Raw genomic sequence first — 17676 nt, 5'->3', positions numbered from 1 at the left:
TAAAAAAAAAAAATCTTTTTGTATTTTTTTATGAACAGAGTTAAGTTTTCCTCAATCCTCAAATGAAATGAGGAATTTGCTTCACAATAGTTATATATAGGTATATTATTTGCTGAGGTACACTGACTGTTAAAAAAAAATTAATTAAATAGTTTATACATTACGTAAAATATTTAAGGTATATACAATTTAAAATACGTTGTCACGTTAAAAAAAAGAAACGCACAAATTTTAGAACGTGTTAGGTAATAAAATAGGATTCAGTCGAAGGTAATAATTTGTAAGACTATAAAGATGGCTCTATAAATAATAGTTCATTCACATTGAGCAATGGCATTTAAAAAAAGGACATTACAAATATTAAAATTTGAGGACCATGTTTATACTTACTAATCAAAACGGCTTCAATTACTATTTAAATAGAAATTCTAGTAAAAATATTCCTTTTGGTTACCACAAATTTTATTATTATTATCATTATTATTATTAACATAATGATTAATGTTAGCCTGGAGTTTTAAACTATTGGATTGGGATTTTATTTGCCTTAATCATAATTGGCATTTTATTAATTTATGTTTAATTATATAAATATCAATACTAATTAGACATTTTTTAAAATCAAATTACAAAATGAGCACACTTTTGGCTAGATGAGACAGACTTTGCTAGTTAAACATTCCAGTATTCCTAAGTTACAGCTATTCAAGATCATTTTATTTAAAATTACAGATTTTTTTGTAATACATATAAAAATATATTACAGAGGTATTAATTTTATAAAGACATAACAAAGACATATTAATATTTCTTTGATTTTTATTTTGAATATATGTATGTCTGGGGAAATAAGTGCATTTTGATTAGGTGTTTTATTTTATTTTTTATATTCCAATAGTGGTATTTTAATTCCATTGGTACATTATTAGTTGTAAGACAGTATAATTTTTAAAATGCGGTTCATAGCCGTTATGCTAACATAATTTATTTTGTGTAGGCTTTGCGCTTTATTTTGAAAGTTTCAGTTTTTTTTTCCATTCGCTTTCTTTTGATGGAAAATAGTTTTTGCTCATTATTTCTGTAAATTGTAAACTTTCAATTTTAATATTATTGTTAAGTAGAATAAGTCTTCCGCTGAAATATTTAAAATATATTCACATCGCATACAATGCCGCATAATTATTGTACTTAATGCCTCGATTAAATATTGAAACATTTCAAATTTCTAAATGTTAATTTTGTTTTATATCTTTTTTAAGCAAATTAGTAGAGGTTTGCATTTCATGTTTTAAACAATATTTTAATTAGATGTGTAAAGATATATATCCAACTATACCAATAGTAGTAGTACCAATAGTAATCTTAATAGCATAAATATTAAGAATAACTTTATTTTCACAATGTTTATTCGATCTTTCATGTTTTAGTTATAATTTTTTTGTTGTAATTAGAGAAAAAAAATTATTTACAATTTCATTAATCTTGAGCAAAAGAATTTTCTTTGAGAAAATGTATTATAAAATTTACAAAAGTTGACATATTGGGATTTTTTAATTATATATTTAATTTTTTTTTACTATTTTTATTTGAATTTTAAGAAATAAAAGACCAAGTCATGTAATTAGTTCAGTTTTTGTTTTTTTAAAGTTTTCACTATTTAGAATACAGTAGACTCTCGTTATCCACAGCGCATAAGTACCAAGCTTCACCGCGTTTAATAGGAAACACTTCAAATTTCAGGTTTTTTCGTCTATTCACGTACCAATCACATGCTCTATATCATGTGTGCCTATTGTCAATGTTATCTGTAAAGTTATGTATACATTTCAGGGGTTTTTTTCCAATAAGAAAAATACAATGTATGGTAAAATAAATAAAAATTTTTCCAAACAGGAAAACAATATGTATATTGACAGTATGCACCTATACACGACATCGAATCACAATTATATCACAAACTTTCATAACCGATTTTGAAGTCTGAGGTGCTGATGAATCACAAGAACGAATTTTCGCACTATTTTTGAGTATTTCACGGATGACTCACTTTGTAAATTTTAGCGACTTGTATGCACGAGTTATGTCGTACATGGCAACCATGGATGAGTGAAAGCACGGATAACAAGAGTGAGTCTACTGTATTTAAAGGTTCACTTATTGAAATCATCAAACAATTTACAACTAATTTAGTATCTATTCAGTTATATATCTATTTTTTTTCATAAGTTCAGAATTTTTAAATATATTAACAATTACTATTTGTGTATTATAAAATTAACAGTGCTTCATTTGTGTGCAAATCATTTTTAAAACAATGTACAGTCTATAATGTATTGTGTGAGAAAGTCATATTAATAAGTGTCGATTATTTTATTTTATACTTGTTCATCATACATTAATGATTTCGTTTAATTATTTTACTGTCTGCACTGTATTAATTTCTTGTCATTAACATTTTGTAATTTGATATATTCGTTCAACAACTTTTCATGTAATTTTTGTAAATACTTTTTAAATCTACAAATACCATAATACATTATTTGGTAATAGTAATAATAATAATAATGGTAATAATATTTAATGTTTTGCAAAGTATAAAATTTTGAACTTCCTTTTAAAATATGGATATAAGAGATATTGCAACTCGAGTTTTATTAACTTTAAATGTGTAAATATTAGGAGTATTCGATCATTTGTTTAAAAAAACCGTTTAATATCAAATGAGTATATATCATGTAAAATATTTATAGGATTCAAAATGTTGTGAACTTTGTATTAATGTTTGATAGCCTATCGAATGATTTGTATACAAAAGTTATGCTATCATAAATTAACAAATATGAATATATTATAGTGTAAAAGCACAGTGTACCTATTTTGGGCAATATTGTAATGAGTTTTATAATTACTACTAGGTTACTTAAGAAGGATTAAATAGAAATTAAGAAATTGGAGTATTGGTTTTAATATTTTGTATATAATTACTCCATTGACCACATTATTGTTTTGTTAAATTGTACAACTTTTTCTAAAATATAAGAATGTTAAACATGTGAAAGTTTTCCCCTGCAGTGAATAATTTGATTATGAAGTACCTACTGTCACAAGATCGGTGTGGTGATGAACAACTTTGAACTTTGCTTAACACGTTAAGGGCGGTGGGTATTTGTCCGCATTGTTTTCTATTGGCTATTTTTTTTCTACTTTCATCCATATTTTGAAGCAGTTTTTAGATTCAGGATAAAACCAGCTTTCAAAGATGTGCGCCATTCCACTCCCCGCCTGAGAAAATTGGCTGTGAAATTTCTTTAAAAATAAACTTCTTAGCTTTTTAAAGGTAAGATTTGATCATTTTTACATTAAATAAGATTACGGAATTGGCAGATGCGTCTTAAATTCTAAAATATTTTGAGATTTTCAGGGTTTTGTATACAAAAATGTAACTATTTGTTGGGTTTTGTATACAAAAATGTAACTATTTGTTGTTCTCTTCATTTAATTTGTAAGTAATTTAATTTTTAAATAATTTGGTTATTGTAATGGTAAATATAAAAATTTATTTAACTTCTTCATGGTTTATAAATTAGGTTTTGTTAATTTTTGAAAATTGACATTTATAGACAATACTTTAATATGTCGTCGGATATGTGCATAGTATTGAGGCTCAGTGGCTGGCCAGACTGCTGTTCCAGGATCTAAGGGCTGTAGGATTTTTAAATATTGTTGTGTTTATGTTAATTTACTGGAATGAATGTAATTAATTAACAGAAAAGGAAGGGGTTATCTATCGAGGATATCTAGTACTTCGGGGTGAGTGTGTGATGCCTGGAAGGTAAAAGGAAGTTATTAGCGAAAATGGAGCAGGTTCGACTCTACTCCGAGTAATAATTGTATTGTATGTTTTATATCTATTCTGTAGTTGAGTAGAAACGAGGGGATAACATTTTAAGATATGACTTTCATATAAAAGCAGAGAGTCAATTACAGATCAAGCTCAAATGGCTCAGGTTAGAAAATAAAGGTGACAAGACCAGAAAAATAAGTTTAAAAAAATGCAGAGGGCTGGCGATAACTTCAGCTGTTGGTCGGTACCTAAACTTCTCATATTATTATTACTATTATTTTGAAAATGGAGTCTTACTAGGAAGAGGTGTAAAATGAAGAAGAAGGTAAAAATGGTTAGAAAGTTTAACTTTCACCTCTTCCAGGCACTTCTCATGGATAGCTTCTTCTTGGTCAATAGATATTCGCAAGTGGATAAAAAGCTAAACGACTTCCGACAGGAAGTGATAACATCTCTGTTGTTTAGAGAATATCCTTATCATCCTGTCCATAGAGTCCTTTGTCCTCTTACTGGCCATTTTCCTACTCCCCTACGTTCAACGTCGAGGGCAAAAAAATCTTTTGTGTAAATTGCAGCAAAAGAGCTGAAGGGTGAGGTAAGAAAGCGAGAACATGCTTCTACAAACCAGGTTTTGAATTTGTTGTATATAATAGGGTGTTTTTTTAGGGTTGTCGGTGGACACAACAATTGAAACAGCGCTCATCCCTGTAAGGTAAACGTCCCGGGTTTGAATCCAGTGTCCCTGCATTTGAACCCAACATACACACAAATTGTTTTTTTGACACTGACACCCCAAGGATTCATATAACCTCATAATGGAAATACCCTTGTAAAAAAATTTTTTTTTTTATTTACAGCAAATTATTATTAAGACTGAAAGAACCCAGGTATTCTGTGGTAGTGTAATTTATTTAGAAATTGACTTTTGGGCTATAAAGCCCATCTTCAGTATAACAAACATATAATTTTAAGGTTCTACACCTTAACACAAAAAAACGAACATGTCATTCAAACTATCATCCAGGCATATATATACACATTGAAGTACAAAAGACTAAAAATCGTTAGGCTTTCTCAGCCACTAAACAAAATATACTTGTTTTAGACGTTGGTGTCATGTCAAAAAACCTGTGGTCCTCTAGGCCTTTGATGTTGTTTTGATCTGTCACTTCTTATATGTAGTTTTCGGTGATTCGGGACCTTAAAACATATAAAAGGTACCTGACCGATACAAAATAACACATACAAGAGAACGAATCGTCAGATGTTCTCTCGAAAAATCTTGATTTTATCACTTTTTACCCAGTCCTTGATAAATTTTAAACGCTGAAGACGTCAAAAAATATTCTCTTTGGTCCTATGGGCCTTACTCGCCTTTCATTTCATACTTATTAACAACCTTTTCGTTGATCCACCTTCAAACATACAAAATAACACATACAGTCCAAGTCCGATATTTAGGTGTTCTAAGCCACTATACTCGAAAAAATCTTGATTTTTACACTTACCCAGAGCTTGATGGAAATTTTAGACGCTCAAGTCGCCCCGAAAAATGATGGTTTTTATAAAAATTATTTATCATTTTTTTATCATTTGCACTCAATCAACGATAAACCTTCAAGAAAATAATGCATCTGTTTTGTTACTCTTTGGTCTTCTAGGCCTTTGATCTCCCATTTATTAAGTTTTTCATTGATGGACCTTCAAAGTACAAAAAGGACATGAAAGACACAAAATAAGACATCCAAAAGTTCTAATATCTAGGTGTTCTCAGTCATTACACACGAAAAATCTTGATTTTTTTAACTTTTTCACCCAGGTAGTGATAAAAATTTTGGACGCTGAAGATATGTCAAAAAACATTCTCTTTAGTTCTCTAGGCCTTAATTCTCGTTGATCTTTAACTTCGTTCCGTTGATCAAACGTATAAAAAAGAATAAACGATTCAAAATAACACATAAAAAAGTCCGAATCTTTAGGTATTCTCAGTCGCTCACTCGAAAAATCACGTTTTTTACTTTGTACCCAGAGCTTGAAAGGAATTTTAGACGCTCAGTCGTGCCGAAAAATGATGATTTTTAAAAAAATAATTTACCTTTTTTATCATTTGCACTCAATCAACGAAAAACGTTCAGGGAAATAATGGGTCTAATTTGTTACTGTTTGTTCTTCTAAGCCTTATTTGTCTTTGATCTTCCATGTATTAAGGTTTTCGTTGATCCTGTTACAAATGTATAAAAAATAATAAACGATACAAAATACCACATAAGTCCGAATATTTAGGTGTTCTTGGCCACTATACTCGAAAAATCTTGGTTTTTTGTTTACTATTTCACCCAGAGATTGATAAACATTTTAGACGCTGAAGACATGTCAAAAAAATTGGTCCTCTGGGCCTTACTCGCCTTTCATTTCCTAGTTATTAACAATTTTTTCGTGTTTTCGTTGATTCACTATCAAATGTAAAAAATAACATATAAAAGTCCGAATATTTAGGTGTTCTCAGCTACTATACTTTTAAACTTTTTCACTCAGAGGTTGATAAAAATTTTAGACGCTGAAGACATGTCAAAAAACATTCTCTTTGGTTCTCTAGGCCTTAATTCTCGTCTCTAACTTCGTTCCGTTGATCAAACGTATAAAAAAGAATAAACGATTCAAAATAACACATAAAAAAGTCCGAATCTTTAGGTATTCTCAGTCGCTCACTCGAAAAATTACGTTTTTTACTTTGTACCCAGAGCTTGAAAGGAATTTTAGACGCTCAGTCGTGCCGAAAAATGATGATTTTAAAAAAAATAATTTACCTTTTTTATCATTTGCACTCAATCAACGATAAACCGTCAAAAAAATAATGTATCTGTTTTGTTACTATTTGGTCTTCTAGGCCTTTCTTATCGTTGATCACCGCTTTATTAAGTTTTCGTTGATGGACCTTCAAACGTACAAAAGGGACATGAAAGACACAAAATAAGACATCCAAAAGTCCGACTATTTAGATGTTCACAGCCACTACACACGAAAAATCTTGATTTTTTACTTCTTCACCCAGAGATTGATAAAAATTTTGGACGCTGAAGACATGTCAAAAAACATTCCTTTTGGTCCTCTCGGCCTCACTCGCCTTTCATTTCCTACTTATTAACAATTTTTCGTGTTTTCGTTGATCCACCTTCAAACATACAAAATAACACAGAAAAGTCCGAATATTTAGGTGTGATAAACATTTTAGACGCTGAAGACATGTAAAAAAACATTCCCTTTGGGCCTCTGGGCCTTAATCGCCTTTCATTTCATATTCATTAACTACTTTTTCGTTTTTTCATTGATCCATCTTCAAACGTACAAAAAGAACACAAAAATCTGAATTTTTAGGTTTTCTCAGCCACTATACTCAAAAAATCACGTTTTTGCTTTTTTTAGAAGCTTTTTAAGAAATTGTAGACGTTTTCCACCAATTTAATCTCTATTTTATGTAATTCAATTATGGTAAGAATAAAAAAATTGTTTTTCTTGTTCGGTACAATTTTTAATAAAATGGTGCTTTTTCTTGAGTTGTCTTGAGAAGAAAGCCCATTTGAAATTTTCACATTTATGAATAATGTAATAGCACATTCATATAATAATTATCTTAGATGTAGTAGGACAGTGACCTAGAGAATTGTGTTTTTTTTCACTCTTCCTTCTATGTTTGGGGTGAGAGTGTAGATAAAATATTATCTAAGAAAGGGCGACCCCAGGCAGAAAGGCTGAGCCCCACCCAAAGTGTCTTTCTTGTTCTCGGTCGTCGTTCGGCTCACTCGGTCCCAGCCTCTCGGCGTTTGGTGCACAGACCTCAGTCGGGACCTAGACTCGGGCTTGCTCCGACGCACCAACCAACACTTCACCGACCTGGTACAGACATCGTTTACCGTCTTCCAATTGAAATCTTCCGATTTGGTACAGCACTGGGAATCTTCGACTTCCCAAGGTATTTATCCGTTTAAATCTAGTAGAGGATTTATTTTTAGGACGATTTTGTTGAAGAAGAGGCTGGACGTTTGTAAAGATCATATCGGCCGATATATATATTTTTTTCTCTAACGGATAGCGATAGGAGATAATGGGACACTTCTTGGTTTTTTCCTCCGGCCTGGTACAGAAAACTGAACACCGTGTGGAATTGTGGTCACTTTTTTTATTTTTATTTCCCGACTTAATCTTCGTAAAGCACCGTTTCTCTAAGCCCCTATAGGTTAGAGCCACTTGTGGCTTCCTGTGCTTTCCAAAAGTATTTTCACGTGTTTTTCTAAGAAGGGCCTTCTCCCCCTTGGAACATTTGGCCCTAGGGTCACCCCGTTGCGGGTTTACTTATATTTAGGTACCCACCCGACCCGAAGTCTTCCTAGGCGCTTTACCTAACTTTTTCGAATAATTGATACTTTTCTATATTTCTGATTCGAGCCGTCGCTATAAAACATCCTCGGAGAGATAAATATTTGCCCTAACGGCGAATGTAATTCCGAGATAAAACCGGAACTTGGACTAATCAGTACTCATTGCTCTCTGATAATGGAATTGTGTTGGTGTTTCAAAATTATGTCGTGCCTCGGATAGAAAATGAAACCGTGGAAAAGCGTCGGGGATTTTTCATTCAAAGGCGACCCCTGACTTGAAAAATGCCAATTGAAAAATTACTCGGATAAGCGATTTTTCCACCTGGGACGAGTGTTTCGGTCGATGTGTCGACTTCCTTTTCACTTTTCATTTTTTTCTCTTAGTTTTTGTTCGCCGTCTGCACTTTATCCCTCGGTGGAAAGTGATCCCTATTTAAAAAAAATTGCATTGACCAAACGCCGGGTTTTCATTTTAATAATAAAAAAAAAATCTTAAAAATATCATAGTCAAGCCAGAGTTGGGCTCACATTTGTATGAGAATTCTCTCAAAAAATTCGATTTTTTTTTCTTTTTAAAAAATTTACTATTCACCACAAACATTTTCGACTCTAGCCTCATCATTGTTTATTATTTTATAATAATTTTATATTTACAAACAAACTAAAATCGGAAAAAAATCCTTCATCGGGCTTTCGAGGAATACTTTTCGTCAGGACGAGGATTTTTGTGCCTGGAGAATATAAAACTCTTGTCAAATTTGGAATTCTCAAAGCATAAATTATTCGGCGATTGTTTCTATAACGTTAGAATTCTTTTATGGATCTTAACATATCAACGCATGCAGCTTTTTTAGTGTAACATTGCAATTTATGCTGATAGAAAAATAGCAAAGTAAAGTAAAACAATAAAAGTAAAAATTATTTACAATTATAATGTATTTGAGCATAGCAGGGAGTCTATGGGGGGTACTATTTCCCTTACTACATTACTATTAAATGTGCATCTTCTGTTGTACATAGATGGTTTAGTTAAAATAACGTGTGTAAATGTATTCATTAGCGTGAGTGTGATCGAAGGCTGTATGTTGAAGGTCTCGGTTAGGCTAATATCAAGAGGAAAGTTATTCGTCGATTTGTATTGTATTGTATTGCTGTAGATTTATTTTCATACTGTTATGATTTAAAAAAAATTCTGACATTCCAACCAGAGGAGGAAAAGGCTGACAAGGATCGAGCACAGCAGAAAGGCTACAGGTCTCCTCTTCTTAGTTTTGGAAGAATTAGATAACACTTGTGTGCGAGAATGCATTTATTAGCGTGAGTCAATAGTGCGACTGCTGGCTAAATATTAGAAGTAGAAGTCTAATTGGACAAATATGAAGAGGAAAATTATTCGTGGATTTGTCAGGGTTGTTCAGTCAAATTTTTCCTAATAAAGTCGTAAGTTTTCATTCCAACTAGAGGAAGAAAAAGCTGACAAGAATCGAGCACAACAGAAAGGCTGTAAGACTTTTCTTCCTCGTTTTGGAAGAATTACATATCTTCTGCTGTACATAGATGGTTTAGTTAAAACCACTTCTGTGCGTGAATGTATTTATAAGCGTGAGTGTGACCGATGACTAAATGTTAGAAGTAGAAGTCTAATTAGGCAAATATGAAGACGAAAATTATTCGTGGAGTTGTCAGGGTTTTTTTCATTCAATTTCCGATTAATAAAGTGTATACATTAAAATTATTTTTTTGCGTGAATGTATTTATCACCGCGAGTGTATAACGTGATCGATGGTTGAATATTGATGGTTTAACTAGGCCAATATCAAGAGGAAAATTATTCGTGGATTTGTCAGGGTTTTTCATAAAATTTCTACAAATAAAATACGTAAATTTTCATAAGGTGGTGTAATAAACAATAATAAAATATTGATATTCTAACTAGGCCGGAAAAAATTGACAAGGATCGAACACAGCAGCGTGTCTATGGATCCTTTCTGCCTCTTTTTAGAAGAAACGGGTATCTTGTGCTGTACATAGATGGTTTAGTTAAAACGACTTGTGTACGTGAATGTATTTATCAGCATGAGTGAATAGTCTAACCAATGTAGGAATAGTGAAAGTTTAATTAGGCCAATATCAAAAGGAAAATTGTTTGTGGATTTACCGGGGGGGGGGGGGTCAGACAATATCGACTGATGAAGTATAGATATTGTCATAAGGTGTTTTAATTAAAACCGTTAAATATATATTTTAATAATAAATGTATATTTTTTATAACAAAATAAAATACTGATAATCTAACTAGACCGGAAAAGCAGACAAGGATCGACGAGCACAGAGGCGAGTCTATGGGTCCTTTTTTCCTTTTTCCGGAAGAAATAGGTATCTTCTCTGCATAGATGCTCATTTACAATGACTTGTTTTCTTGAATGTATTTATTAGCGTGAATGTATAGTGTGATCGATGGCTGAGTATTGAAAATCTAATTAGGCCAGTATCAAGAGGAAAATTATTCGTGGATTTGTCAGGATTTTTCCGTCAATTCTTCCCAATAAATTATGTCAAATTCATCCCGTAGTGGAATCAAAAAAAAAAAAAAAGCAATTATATCTCTAACCCCTCTCGGCAGATAAGGATGATCGAAGACGACCAATGTTTCCTCAATGTATAATAATAATTTTTAATAATTATAATTTTTCTTATAGAAAATTTTCGTTTTATAATTGAACATTAAATCCTCCCCTTCCTAACATTGCTTTGTTGTTGGTGAAAAAGTGTTTAACAATGGTGGTTTTACCCTGAATGGGGTGGGCAACAGGTTACGCCTTTTATTGCGCTTATTGTCATCCCTGATGCAGGCATTAGGAAGGAGATGAAAACCTATTAAATCTAAATTATTTGCGTACAATACACGAACATAATATTGCTACGACAACATAGTATTTGTAGCATAAGATCAAATTAAAACTATGTGGTAATATTTTTTTTGCACGTATATCTAAGAAAGGAACGTTGTAAAAAAATCCACTATGCCGAACTAACAGCATAAAAGAGGATAAAATGACGAATTTCTAATTGAATTATCATAATGTACACAATTACATTCGAAATATTTACAACTCAAGCAATACATGTCTAAAACTTAAATAAAAAATTTCAGTTTAATCCACCCTTTTGCTAATAATCATCTTCCATACTTTTAGAAATTCAATAATAAGCTCAATTCCTGAATATGGTTTCTTGTTCAATTTTGAAACGTTGCGGTGTGTGGTCTGCGAGGTGGTGGGCCTCGTCCACGATCATCCTGGTTGTATCACCACCTGAAGACATCTCTTCCTCCTTTAATCGTCTTTGAGGACTGTCGGGAAGGATACGGGATGAAAGGTGTCGGATTTGGGTGTTGGGATGAGAGTGCTGTGTCTTGTGGACTCTGTATCGATTTTTTGTAGTTTCGAGTGTAAATGGATTTGAAGATCTGTGTAGATAGTGAAGTCGGATACGAAGTAGGGGGGTTTGGGCAAAAGTTCGAAGTGGAGTGACGGATTCTTTTGAGGTGAACCCAACAGTTGGGAGATGAACTGAGTTATACATTGGTGGAGAGCGTGAAGGCTATTTGGTTTCATCGAGTCTGACCATCCATTTCTTGAGCCATTTTTCCAAACAGGATTCTGGATTTGATGTGAGTAATGTATCGGGATTGATAGGAATATCCGCTGTGTACAATGCATAGAAAATGGGTCTAAGAGACTTGCAGAGCACTTGCTTCGGCGTAGTGGATGTAGGAGAAGGATGTTCCTCCCTAGGAACGCCAGCGGAGGGGTTTGAATATTATTTGGATTTGGTTTCTTGGTGTCTGTTTCTCCATTTCTTTGAACCGTTCTTCCAAACAGGAGGTCCTGGAGGTTTCTGATTGCCATGCAGGTTCTGGGTTTCTGAAAGAATGTGGGAATCGCCTGCATATGTGAGTACTGAATTGAGATTGATAGGAATGCGTGCAGTGTATAATGAGAAGAAAATGGAACCAATGATTGTGCCTTGCGGAACACTTGCTTCGGCATGTGCATGGATTTAGTTGCGTTGTGTCTAATCCTTGTAAATGAACATGTGGAATTTCGTGTTGTGGTCTGCTTTGTGACGGGCCTGTAGCTTGATTATCCTCGAACATCGTCTGCCTCAGACGTTTTTTAAAATACAGTGGCAGGTTTAAATGGACTAGCTTCATCTCTGATCCGATTGTTCTGCCTATCCTGTGTAATGGCTGAGAAAACCTAGTTTTTTATTTGTTGGCCTGTGTGTTATTTTGTGCCATTCACTGTCCTTTTAATACGTTTTGAGTACACAACTGAGACTGGAAGTGGGAGATTAGAAACATATAAGGCCTAAGATCCAAGACGATTTTATTTTTCGACTGGATTATAGATTCTACAAAAATTTATAGAGCACAGCAGATCAGAAAAAAGGCCAATCTGTGAAAAATCAAATATGCAATGAGTAATAACGTACATCATTTTGTACTTGAGGAATTGACGTATTCCGTAGAATTTGAATTCTATATGAACCCAGTTTTTCTCTTTGAAAAAGGTGATGAATAATTTTTTAAATTTTTATTTTCCAAAATATATTAAGTAAGGAATATAGGTTGTTTTGATTGTACAGTCCAGGGAATTTTCTGATGTTATGTTTTACCAGCCAATCGAACTAAGTCTGGCAAGGAATGTACAATGGTCTTGGACACACGTGTGCCACATGTAAACACCACATGTTTTGTCCACAAACGGCTTAAAACCTCATAAATTAATATATTATTGCATATTACTTTTGATTTTTGGGGTCCTCGTCGAACACGATGTGCAATCCTGTCGATCCCGTCTATTTGTCGTTCTAGAAAAAGATATATTGGTCCTTAACACAATTAATGTTAATTTTCTAATTACAATTAAAATCGCCTGTGATTTTTTTAAAGTAACTGTAAAAATGGTCAGATCTCTTTTGAGTTACTGCGAACACGACTTGAAAGATATTTCGAGAATTTCTAGAATGACCATATGAAATCGCAGTAAATGGAAGCGTGGTAAAATGGAAACACATGTTCCCTTATCCACTCTGACTGCAAGTCAAGCAAGAAAACCCAGAAATGGTAGTACAAAAAAAAAAAAAACCACACTCATTTCTGGGTAACAGGGTACTTTCAGGAGAAGGATCGAATTTTATATATTAATATTGTATTGAAGTGACTAATTGTACTTCGCTTTTTCACGAAGGGTCTTAGTTAAGGTTTTCTAAATTGATTTCATGCGTTCTCATAAATAAATGTGCGAAAAAATCGTTCCATAGTTGATTTTTTTCTCTCGACGCCATCGGAAAAAATTGTCTCGTACGCGAAATTCTGAAATGCAATGTAAATCAGGCGCTCTGTTTAACAATTCTCAACCTCAGCTTTTCTATAATTAGAAGGAACTGAAGTCAAATAAGAAGCACACCAAGATGCGCCTCATATGAGTTTTTTTTTTACATTCAAAAAGGAACTACACAATGGACAGGGCCAAAGGAGCCAGCCTCTTTTCTTCTATTTCTGGAGTGCGTGCTACGCTGGAAAACAATTACTATTATTTGATTCTGCTTATTTAATACTTCGTTTACAATCTTTTGTTGCACTATTGAAACATTAATATTGCTTGTTGTAATATTCGAAGTTTTTCTGCGTGAAAAACAAATTTAAATATTAAAATGAATGAGAAGCATTTAGTGATTTGTATTATGCTTTTTTTGTTTTGTTCATCACCTTTTTGGCAATTTATATATATTACACAGGGCGGGCGACCAGGACCCGAGGGGTTAAAAGCCTGAGTAGGCCCGTATCCCATCCCTAAAAGGTCCGGGACCTGGTCGGCTCACGAGTCCTGCATAAACCTATTGGACCTATTCACAAACCCCAGGATTGTGGACCATTTTATCCTGGGGAGTGTTTTGGTTATGTCCTCTCCTTCGAAAGTATTAAATCTTTCCCTAGCATACCTATCGCATTCTGCGAGGTAGTGTCGGGCCGTTTCTTCTTTTGTTTCGCAGAAGCGGCAGAAGGGGTCTGGTAGAGTACCCATTATGAAGAGGTGTCTTCTCAAGGGGCAATGGCCCGTTAGGATACCTATCAGCCTCCTTATTCCCCTCCTAGAGTCAGAGAATAGCCATTTCGATTCTTTAGGTTTGATTTCCTTCAGAAACTCCTTCGATTGCCTGCATCCTGGGGACATATTCCATTCCTTAAGGAATTGTTTCATGCTCCAGCTACCTATACTCTCTTTTGCTGTGCTTAAAGAGTGGGGTAATACCGGTTGTGGTCCGACGAACTCAGTATTTGATCCTTCCTTGGCCAGGCTGTCCGCTTCCTCATTGCCATAGTGCCCCTTATGAGCAGGTATCCATATGAGGGTTACCCTATTCTCATACCTGGTGATAGTCCTATTAATGAGTTCAACGGTTTCCTCTACCAGTCTAGATGGTGATAGTTCTTTTTGTAATGATTTTAGACTGGCCTGACTGTCGGAAAAAATTTTAATATCTTTTCCCTTAATCTTGTTATCCATCAGTGTTCTACAGCAAACATTAATGGCCCAGACCTCTGCCTGAAAGACCGAGGTGTTATTACCAAGAGGATAGGAGATGCTGATCCCTAATTTAGGTATGTGTCTTCCAGCACCACTTCCCTTATCCTTAATGAGTGAGCCATCGGTGAAGCAATCTAGACTACGATGGTCATCATCAGACCTATAGTTATAGTCACAGGGAGTAACTACCTGAAAGTACTTTTTCCCTAAAGGTGTTTTCACCTTTTTATCGCTTACACCCAGTAGTTGGTTGTTGACCTTACTCAATAAATGTAAAATTTTCGAGTGTCCTATATTATTTCCCTTATGGTTCCAGCTGCCTTCACTAATTAATCTATAGCAGCTGGTTAGTGCTTTAACCTCAATGTGTAGAGGTGTAGTGTTTGTTATCACTTCCAAAGCTAGGGTTGGTGTAGTGGGAAAAGCTCCCGTCATCATCATACAACCTAGTCTTTGGAATGACCTTAGCTTGTTAATAGCCCCTTTGTTTTCTAGCCCATTCCACCAAACTAGGGCTGCAAATAGAAATCTTGGTAGTATGATCGCGGTGTATATCCATTTGGCCACCCATGGTTTAATACCCCATGTTCTACCAACGATTCTCCTACACTGCACCATGGATATAGTGCCTTTCCTATGTATATTTTTAATGTGGCCTTTCCAATCAAGTTTCCTATCTAGCGTTATCCCTAGGAACTTGATTGTATCCTTTAATTTTAATTCAATGCCCTGACATTTTGGGTTTTTAAAATTACCTATTGATCTTCTCCTGCTGAACATTATCAGTTCCAGTTTAGCAGGATTTATCGAAAGACCTTTGTCGCTACACCATCCGGTTAGCAACCCCATCGCCTCCTTCATCAGTAGTGATAGAGTCAGAGGGTCCTTACCCGTGATCATTATGGTACCATCGTCTGAATATAATTGGCTATAGAAGCCTGAGTTATTCAGAAGCTCTAATAAGCTGTTTACTGTGATTAACCACAATAGAGGAGATAAACAGCCTCCTTGTGGACAGCCTCCAGTGACCCTGATTCTCAGAGTACTGTTACCTAAGCACATATTTACCATCCGACCCTCTAGGTATGTTTTCACCCATCCTATGAGGTGTTGGTGAACGTTATATTTATTTAGTGCTGCTATAATGCATGAGGTATCTGCATTATCAAACGCTCCTTGGATATCAAAGAAGCATCCTAAGGTGTACTCATTATTGTATAATGATTTCTCAATCCTTCCTACAAGTGTATGCAGAGCAGTTTCCACTGATCTTCCTGGTAAATAGGCATGCTGATTAGGATGTATCAAGGTATTGATACCACAGTCATGTCTAATATATTTATCTAAAATTTTCTCTATTATTTTAATGAAAATAGAAGATATACTTATAGGTCTGTATGATTTAGGTAATTGATAAGAGACCTTACCTGGTTTGGGTAAGAAAATTACCCTTGTTTCCTTCCAGCGTTTTGGTATGTACCCCAACGCCAGACTACTCCTTAAGAGATCCCATACAGCACTGGATAAACCAGGTGTATCCTGTTGTAAGAGGGCAGGAAATATTCCATCCATCCCTGCAGCCTTGAACTTCTTGAAGGACCATACCACCCATTTGTATGCGTCCCAAGAGATCACTTCATATGCCTTCCTCCAATTCGGCATAGGTGTATTATTCATGGTTTGGGTGTCGGAGGAGCCTGAACTTGGGAAGTGGGCCCTTGCCATTAGGTTCAGTGTCTCCTCGCTTGTTGTGGAGTACACCCCGTTTTCGTCCTGCAATAGACCTAGTGGATTAATATAATCCTTTTCCAAAAGTTTAAAAATTCGAGCACTTTCCTTAATATTCTCTGTCTTCAGACAATATTCCCTCCAGGCCTTTCGTTTGGTTTTCCTCAACTCTTTTTTGTATTCTTTTTTCATGGAGAGATATTCTCTCCAAGACAGTTCAGAGTTCTCCTGCAGGGCTTTCTTGTGTAAGACTCTGACCCTTTTCCTCGCACTAGCCAGAGCTCTGTTCCACCAATGATGTCGATTCTGGCGTAGTATTTTTTCAGGGCATGCCTCCGTATATGCAGAGTTAATGACCTGTATGATTTTGTTAGCAGCCTGCTCCAGCTCTGTTATATTGGTAGGAGCAGGTGTACCTGTAATATTATTATTAATATTATTGATGTAGGAATCCCAATTTGTCTGTTTTTGATTCCTAAACCTTATTTTTCCAACTTCACCTGAGATCCAAAAATCTATTAAACAATGATCTGAGGAGATCTTACCTGGTGTCACCTTCCACCCCTTTACCCAATTGGCACAAGGCATGGTGGCTAGTGAGATATCCAAGACCTCCCTTCTATTTTTTGTTATAAATGTGGGAGTATTGCCTACATTCAGGATTGATAGATTTTTACTCACTGTAAGTTCCAGGAATGTATCACCTCTTGTATTATTATCTGAGCTGCCCCATGCTATGTTATGTGCATTTACATCACAGCCCAGTATAAGTCCTATATTATTATCCTCACAATATGTTGTGAGTTCCCTGACTATCTCGGTTGGACAGTCCTCATCGTGGGGTAGGTAGGCACTCGCTATGTAGAGGTTATGTCGACTACCCCTTCTCCTGAAATCAATAGAGATCGTTATGATATCCCTGGAACAAAATCTGGTTATGAGAATTGGTTTTAGTTCCTTGTGAGCCACAACAATTTTTTGGCAATTTACTAATAATATCTTTTTGGCAATTTGGCAATAAATTACTCAAGAATCACTCACTTCGGGTGTTGGTCAGACCTTGGACGTATCCATCCAGCGAGGTTGGGCTCCAGGGGCTATCAACAGCTAGGCCATATCAAAGCCTAACGCA

The 17676-nt window shown here is 34.7% G+C and overlaps 1 protein-coding gene across 1 annotated transcript in view; it reads left to right on the top strand.

Annotated features, from left to right (window-relative positions):
* The first annotated feature begins 7593 nt into the window (after positions 1-7593).
* LOC106670439 (laminin subunit beta-1) overlaps positions 7594-17676 on the top strand; it is a 34564-nt gene continuing 24481 nt past the window's right edge. The window contains exon 1 of the mRNA XM_024230409.1: positions 7594-7814. The gene's annotated coding sequence lies outside the window, so the exon portion shown is untranslated. The remainder of the gene's footprint in view (positions 7815-17676) is intronic.

The sequence above is a fragment of the Cimex lectularius genome, unplaced genomic scaffold, assembly GCF_000648675.2.
Source record: "Cimex lectularius strain Harlan isolate CLEC.00 unplaced genomic scaffold, Clec_2.1 scaffold31, whole genome shotgun sequence".
NCBI lineage: Eukaryota > Metazoa > Arthropoda > Insecta > Hemiptera > Cimicidae > Cimex > Cimex lectularius.
This window is presented reverse-complemented; position numbering and strand designations above follow the sequence as displayed.